Raw genomic sequence first — 8881 nt, 5'->3', positions numbered from 1 at the left:
AGGCTTCACTGATGTCACGCGAGAATGATAATTATGAAGCGATGTGTTCGTGTAAGAAAAATATCCATATTTAAAACTTTATCATCTAAAATAACTAGCTTCCGGCAGACGGCCGTACGTACGCAAGTCGACTTACACCAAAAGAGTAACATTGACGATGTATGACAGAGGATGTAGGAGTAGCGTACGCTTTGACGTCTCTCACGGTTCAAACAAACAGGGCTGGGCAACAGCCTTCTCTACTAAAAGCGGCTTCTACAACTGCAGCTTCCTCCACTCCTGTCTCTACACTGAAGGTCATGGGGCAATGGTCTTCAGACGCTTATGAACATGTCCACCGTCCCAATGCTCGAGCCATCCTTGAGAAAAGCTATGAGTGCTACTCCCTGATCTGTGGCTTGAAAACTAATATTATGGCTTCAGTAGCTATTGGGCCTAGGGTTGCCAACTTCAGAAAAGAAAAATGCGGGACAATCGTGGTTCTTTACAGGAAAATAAAGGACATTCAAAATATTTGTACTGTATCACACAGTAGGCCTATATGTCATTTCATGTTCATATGTGTTTACAATTTTCTCAGATATAAACACATTTGTTTTGCTTAACCTATTTATGTGCAATTTAATTCTAAAACAAATTTTAAGGTCACACAAAAAAGTCACATTACACACAAACCCTAGTTCAAAATAATAGCATTTATCTGAAATAGAAAACTTTTGAAACATTATAGCATACACTATATTTTAAAGAAATTAAAGAAAGTAATAGCATACTTTTCCCTCAGGAAGATTTCATGTTTTCTTGCATGGCTGGATATTGGACTCATGAACAATAATCACGTTGTTTGAATTCACCAAAACTGATTTGCCGAAATCAAACCCGGCCGGACAGTAAAAGGGATTTGCTGTTAGCGCGAGTCCGGAAACCCCGGCTCGAACCGGGATCGACCAGACAGCAGCGGATTCTGTTCACAAATGAAACAATAATTTGTCCCAAAAGAATAATTCATTCTCAATTTAGACTCAAAGTTTGTTATTCGTATGGTCTGATGCGCGTGAGTGTGGGCTGTGATTGGATGATGCGGTGTCGTGATCATTCTCAAGTGTCGTGTTGCGGTTGTATCAGTCAGTGGTTAGATCAGTGTAGCAGTCTATTTAATCGCGACAAGGGAGGTCCCGTACGGGACAAATAAATTAGACCCAAAATACGGGCCTTCAGTGGTGTCATACCTGAATTAATCCACCGCTTAATACGTGTTTAATAGCGCACAGACTCTTTATGCTTGTGAAATTGCTGTTTTATTTTTCACCGGCAGTTATAGGGTTAGTGCGGTGAGTTCGGAGAAGGCTGGTTTTTACACAAAATCCATCCTATTTCTTTCCTCAAGAAGACTTCAATTACAATTGTTGTACAAGTTATCTGTGCGTTTCAGTTCCAACAATGAGTTTTGGACTTTTGCCTTCAAAATCAGATATGGCATACATTACAGTCAGTTAATTCAGTTTTTACCGGGACAGATCGAATAGTGTTCTGTGACTCTGCGTTAAGCTGGATTTTTTTCCCGGTAGGTTTAAAACTGCTGGGAGTCGAGGAGGGAGAGAAACATTAATTTATGGGTTGAAAATTCCAATACTGTGTACGGGTATTTTCCGTTGACGCGAGAGGCAGTGTTGAACAAGGCAGCAACCGCATCTGATAGTTAGGGGTGGTGGTGGCGCAATGGATAAGACACATGCCTTTGGTGTGAGAGACCCGGGTTCGAATCCACTGTGAGACACCAATGTGTCCCTGAGCAAGACACTTAACCCTTAGTTGCTCCAGAGGCGTGTGACCTCTGACATATATAGCAATTGTAAGTCGCTTTGGATAAAAAGCGTCAGCTAAATGAATAAATGTAAAATGTTAACGTTAGTGCTTCACGAATGATTTTTATTTCTCCTCATAGACTTTGGTAGGTTTGTCCCTCACTTTCTAGAGAGAACTCATTTTTAAAGAGTTTTGTTTTTCTTTGTTTGATTTGTTGCAAATGGCATGATGTCTGATAAAACGCTGCAGCTCGTTAACGAGTATTACAAAGTGGTAACGTCACCACTTTTACCTCAAAAACAAAGCACCAAACTTCATCAGTCTCTGCTTTTCGTCGAGTTTGGAAGACACGCTGTGAACTTAGTCAGCTTACATTGGATTTACCTCAGAAAAAGAAGAACACGATTTGAAGAAAAGAAAGATGTAAGGTAAGAAATGTATTCTGAATTATATTAGTTAATGTTATTGTTGCATAAACTTCACATTGCAGTTGAACTGTTGCTAGATATATGCTGAATATTATAATGTTTAGACCCGTGTTCACTGTTAAATACTGTGTTTGTGGATATCTGCTCAAACGTATACGTATATGGTAACAATAATGTTTCATAGTTTCGAGCGGCTCGATCGCTTCAGTAAATTTGCGTTTGAAAAGCAAAATGGACTTCAATGGCAACCAACCATTCAATTGTTCAAAGAAGGTTCAAATGTCAGTCTCAATGCAGCTTCAAAGTCTCGACACCACCAGTCGAGAATAAGGGTTTTATATAGTTTTATATAGTCATAAAAAAAAAAAAAAAAAAACTTTTTAACCACAAATGCCTGTCTTGTATCATCTCTGAGATGAGCCACATTGGAAAGGTCACAAAAAAATACACAAATAATAATAAATTAAAACAAAGATGTCAGATGGTTTTGAAGTTGGAGGAGAAAATGAGATGCAGTTTTTCGCCCTTCCCTACCTTTTTGAACCGGAGGACACAGACAAAGAACTTAGACAGATGGTGGGACGTGTAAGGTTTGAGGGCGAACCAAACACAAATGAATCTTCCAGGGGCTCGTTCTTCGTACGTTGCGTACATTACATCCGAGATCAAATGACACATCCAAGATGATATCATTGTGCTAATCATGATCTGGCTAACTCGGTTCTTCGAACACATTTGCCGGATATGATTAGTATAGCTGGATTGAGTTATCTGAGATAATTGCGCGTTCATGCGCTGGGTTAAAAGGGGATATGTATCGATAGTAGAAACATTGATCAGCAACGCTGCTATTGGCTGTTCAGCGTGGCTAAAGAGCGCGCTCAGTTTTTCTCCTCAGCCGAACAAGAACTAATAGTCGAAGTTTATTCGGAATTTGAATGTTTAATCAAAACTCCAGGGAACACCTCAAACCCAGATAGCACACGTACGTCGGGCCGACGTTGGCCTAACATCGAGCGTCGGCCTCCCTCCCTATAACATCGCAAAGGCGTCGGCCAGGCGTAGGCAGATCTCTTGTCAGACAGTGCTCTATTTCCCAGCTCCGTTACGTCGGCTTTTGGTCGGCCCACTATACGGGAGGCCGATGTCGCGTTGTGCGCGTGAACTTTCAAGTCGCTTTCAAACACTGGAGCGGCCGCGGCGCAGAGTTGCCATGGAAACGCCGCGGGACCACTGCGACTGGTAAGCAAGAAAACTCCCTCTCTCGCTGTTGTTTTCACTGCTTTCAGGTGATATTAGTCTCTAAAATCACACGGATAATACACACAACTGTTCTGGACACTTCTCTTACTTGTAATTGATACGCTTATGTTGAATATTTACTTTTATAGACATGGCTTTGTGTCTTCGGAAAAAGTCCGTTAGCATCTCAACCGTTTTCAGAAGAGGTAAGTTAAGCTAACGTTAAAGTTAACTCGGTTGAGCTTTTGTTTATGAAAGTTTGGGCTTTTAATCACCTCTTTTGTGTATATGAGAGGTTTTGTAAAGGTTTTACTTGGAAGTGAGCTAATTTATTTTACACAAACGTAAACATAAACGTATGTAATCGGTGACGTCACTTACATGGAGTGATAAAATTGGTTAAAACTATGTTAGCTCAGTGGTAAACAAAATTTGATAAAAAAAAAATGTTCTGTGATTTCAGCAGCAACAAAATAACCCATAATAGAGGGAAAGCTCCACGACTTCAACATTTCTGAAGAAAGCTGCAGCCAGAGAAGTAGGAAATACAGGTAGGAAATCCAAAACTAAAGAATTAATTATTGATTTTAGGAAACAGAGCCCCCCTCTTCCCCTCACTATCATTGATGGCCAACCTATTGAGATAGTACAAGAATACAAGTAGCAGCTACCATGGCACAATAATTGATAGTAAGCTATGTTTTGAATCACACACTGATGCTGTTTGTGCCAAAGCCCACCAGCGAATGTATTTTTACCGTAGACTGAGGAATTTTAACATTGACCCCACTTTGATGAGAATGTTTTATTCTTGTTTTATTGAGTCTGTTTTAACCTTCTGTTTTATCTGCTGGTTTGGTTCCTTGTCTACAAAAAACGATTAGAGAGTATTGTTAGGACATGTAGCAAGATTGCAGGCATTAACTTTCCCCCTCTCTCACACACATTTACTCCAACAGAGTGGCAAAGAAGGCAGCTGACCCTAGTCATCCTTTGTCCTGCCAGTTCAAGCTACTTCCCTCAGGCCGTAGGTACTCCATGCCCAGATGCAGGTCAAATAGATTCAGAAACTCATCTCAGAAAAGCATTTCACCTCTGCTGTAGCTTATATATAATATAGCTTAGCTATAGCTTCTTACTTGTAATAAACCTGGCATTATATAATAATATTGTTTGGCTCTGTGACAAATGGATTGTTGTGTTCCTAGATCCTTCAATGTTGATGCCCTGGCCTCCACCGTAGCAGAGTTGGGCGGATCATCATCTCGGATCATCATCTCTAAGGCGCTATGAACCATATGATTAGTAAGTAAAACTTCAAACATACACTAATGTCAAACATACACTAATTGTGTTGGTAAAAAAATTGTGTTTTGAAAGAAGTCTCTTATGTTCACCAAGACAATAATATTGTGAAATAACAAATTTTAAATAACTGTTTTCTATACGTGAATATATTGTAAAATGTAATTAATTCCTGTGATCAAAACTGAATTTTCAGCATCACAGCTTCATATGATCCTTCAGAAATCATTCTAATTTGATGATTTGACGCTCAAGAAACATTTATGATTATTACCAGCTTTCATTTTCTCAAAGGCAGAGCAGGATACCCAGGGCTTGGTTTACACCTATCACAATTTCTAGCCACTGGGGGACCATAGGCAGGCTAGGGGAACTCATATTAATGTTAAAAAACCTCATAAAGTGAAATTTTCATGCCATGGGACCTTTAAGCGTTTTCTACCAGTTTTCTATGTGAGGAAAACGCTTAACTGTACATAGCAGTCTATTTTTAATTAGTATGGTGTTTACTGAGTTATCATTTATTTATTTTAATATCACTGTCTATACGTTAAGTCACGTTCTGCGTGTGCAAATCTTTAAATTCAACTTTGGACTTGTATTTTACAGGGGACAAGTTCTCAAATTCACATCTTTATGCTCTCGAGTTTTGCTACTCTTTTACTTACATAAATAACCTCCCTGATAATGTTCGGGGCTCAGACACACTCTCCCAATTTAAATCTAGACTAAAGACACAACTCTTTAGCCAAGCATTCAATTAACACATCTCATAATCTTGTTTTACAGTTAATATGTGATGAAATAGTAAAAAGTGCACATGATCATCTTTTGCCTGAAATAATATGAACTGCAGCTATGCTAATCTTTCTCCTGTTGTTTCCCTGTTTCTATATCAGGATGCTCAGCAAGTTCACTAGAGATTATAGCAGCTCCAGTTTGGATCCAGCCTCACTTGTGAAGACTTCAGATGATGGCAACTATAGATGGACACAAAACTGCCAGATATTAAGGTGGGGTAAGCGATATTTCAAAAACGCTGTTGGACACTGTTGATATTTGGAATGAACCCAAACAAACACACCCCTCTCTTCAATGCTCCACCTCCAAAACTCACCAGATTGCCCAGCAGCCGCATCACATTATTGGTGTAAATAACTAATTTATGTTATTGCATGACCTGCTCAATAAAAGCGCAACACTAAGAACGTTTCAGGAAACACGTTATTAATTATGATAAGGGCTGAATTTCCCGAAACCTTCTTAATGCTACGTCGTTCCTAAGTTATACCTTAAGCTGTACCTTATTGTTAATGCGTGTTTCCTGAAACATTCTTAGTTAATTGTACCTTCTGTAAGTCATACGTTCGGATATTTCCCCACCAGTTAATCAAGTGTGACAACACCGGTAATACCATAATAGAAGTGGTATCATGCGATGCGGCGTGCTCGTTTTTCCAGGCGCACATATGCCACAGTGAGATGAAAACATCTCAACTTTTCAGAATGCCACAAGCGCACCGCAGGTCATGTGACAAAAACCAACCGATCAGCTTTGGCCTTTCCGTAACAACATGGAAAACTCGGCCGAACAGCTGATCATAGCTGTACAGGGCGAGTTTTTATTTCTCATCTCCATAAATATATCTAGTAGTAAAGCTAATGCGAGGGCTAGAAATCAATTATTCCTTTGCTGATACTTCCTTGTCATCATGGAGAGCGCAGTTCATGGTTGCATAGCAACGACAGACGCCACGGGAGCGCAAGTCCTTTTAGAAAGGAGAGAGCGCTTTCCACACGTTTTTAGACGCGATATGTGAACGGCCCCTAATTCAGGGTAAACTGAGAATCTATTTGGTTTAAAATCGTTTTTGTTTTGTTTAAAATGGAGATCACGATAACATACATCAGAATAACATGTTCTAGTCTATTTAAAAAAAAGATACTCATTTGAATCATTAATTCAAACACTTTAAAACCAATTAATTCAGTGTCTCATTCATAAACACCTGGGCTGCGTTTCCCGATAGCGTTGTCTCTTAGCATGCTACGAAGACTCTTAAGGTATAACTTAACTAAAGGTATACCATTTATAGGCGTGTTCCCCAAACCATACCTTAGAAAGCTATTTATAACAATTTTTTTCATTATGACAATAATTAATTCTACATTTACAATAAACTGCCAGGTGTCAGCTTTCAAATGAGATCATACTTGTGTTTTTAGTACAAAGGGTTCATGAACTGTATCTGTTTCAGTTTGGGTATGTCATTTCTGGGGATTTTTCAAAAGTGGGGTTGCAGCTTAACAGGTTAACTAAAGGGATTCCATTTATAGGCGTGTTCCCCGAACCATACCTTAGAAAGCTGCTAAAGATATTCCTTCTTACGTGTGACGTTACCCAGTGCTGCCCGTGGCGATGCTGCTGAATCTGCTGATATCGATGGCTCGAGAATCAATTATTCACTCGTGCAGGGGCTGCTTCACTGCGTTATGTGAGAAAGCGGTGTTCTTTATAAAAGCAATTCAGAAATGTACGCGGGTTGGGTGAGAAAAAACACTGACATTATGGATTCGGATGGCAATAAAATCACAGACTTACACCTGTAAATGTTTAAAATACCATACGAACCCATGAGAAACAGTTAGCGTCTACTTACAACTTAACTGACATTCTGCTTTCACTGGCCTTTGAAAGCGCTCCGCGGACGGCGCCGTCTTTTAGAACAACTATTCGCTGTATCGCTGCCGTAGTTTGAGCAAACTCCCCACCACAATCATTCCCTTTAAATAGACTATTAAACCTATTAAACTATTAAATGGTTTGCCAGCTGATGTACCTTTGATTGTTGTTAGATTTTTAATTATATTATCCAGTGTAATGACAATTTTATTCTTAGCTTTAGTCCTAACTGCTTTTTCACTCTGTTACAGGTTGCCAGGTAGAATCCTTCTCTACATTGTTGCTGTTCCTTTTTGATCCCTTTTCTCCTGGAGTTCTTTCTGGTGTCATTAAAATGTCTTAACTTGAATTGTGTCTGTTCATTATACTAGAGACAGTTACACACAACATTAAGAAGATATTTTTCAATGTCAGTATAGCCTACTTTTTTCATATTGGATAGTCAAGTAACTCCAGGGCTGTATATATGTACATAGACATTGAGGGGGACAAGTCTATAATTATATCAATAATAACAATAGTATGTCAATAGTTAGAAATGGCCAAACTGGAAATTCAGTATTGGAAATTCTTTCTCCGCTGTTTTTAGAATGGCAAAAAGGTTTAAAAGTTACATTTTAGGCTGGTCTACCTTACAGCGACCATCCAAATAGATAGCCAATCAAATCATAGAGGGCGGGGTTTACTGTTCACAGAAGCAGAGCATGTATTCCATCAGTTTAACGTTGAAAGAGTGCAAGGTAAGATGAAACTGTAAAACTACTCCACTTTTTTTCTTGAATATGGCCATTTTGAGTGATGAAAGTTGCATGTGTTCAGTATCAAAGCTATTTTATCAATTTAAGTCTCGGGGCAATGTTGACTACAGTTTATGTGCTGCTGAGTGAGTGTTGCAGCGCGATCTCCGCTCTGTGTGTGTGTGTGTGTGTGTGTGTGCGTGCGTGCGTGTGTTCGTAAGTGCGTGCGTCAATGAAAGCACCGCATGGTGTCTAAGGAGTAGCCCGAAAGGTCCGACCTATATAAATAAAGGTCCTATAAAACCCATGCAGAGCTGCCAAAAGATTTACAGCTTTGCATCGTTCAAACATCGGCCGGAGATCATTTGCGATCAAAGGCCGACGTCGAGGCGACATATTGCCGATGAGCAAACGATCTCTGAGCGACGTCGTGCCGATGGAACTTTGTACATCGGGCCAACGTCGGCCCGACGTACGTGTGCTATCTGGGAAGTCTGCAAAAGCCAGAAGAGAGGGCTGGCAAAAAGTAGCAGACAATTTAAATCCGTAAGAAGTGGCCATGTTAGATGTTTTTATCACTTATTAGCCTATATTTTTGTATTTTAATTGTTGCATAATTACTTTGTTCATTGTAATGTCAGTCACCACACTAGAACATGGGAACAAATAAAAGTGAAGTA

The 8881-nt window shown here is 39.6% G+C and overlaps 1 long non-coding RNA gene across 2 annotated transcripts; it reads left to right on the top strand.

Moving 5' to 3' along the window:
• The first annotated feature begins 3208 nt into the window (after positions 1-3208).
• LOC309476363 lies at positions 3209-7813 on the top strand. Of its 2 annotated transcripts, none has more exons than XR_014198059.1 (7): positions 3209-3476; positions 3626-3682; positions 3940-4027; positions 4436-4503; positions 4685-4781; positions 5681-5794; positions 7716-7813. It is a non-coding gene; the product is annotated as an uncharacterized lncRNA (long non-coding RNA). The 2 variants fall into 2 exon arrangements; XR_014198060.1 differs by having other exon boundaries at positions 5681-5799.
• The last annotated feature ends 1068 nt before the right edge of the window (positions 7814-8881 follow it).

This window comes from Leuciscus leuciscus (assembly GCF_965113295.1).
Source record: "Leuciscus leuciscus genome assembly, chromosome: 15".
Taxonomy (NCBI): Eukaryota; Metazoa; Chordata; class Actinopteri; order Cypriniformes; family Leuciscidae; genus Leuciscus; species Leuciscus leuciscus.
This window is presented reverse-complemented; position numbering and strand designations above follow the sequence as displayed.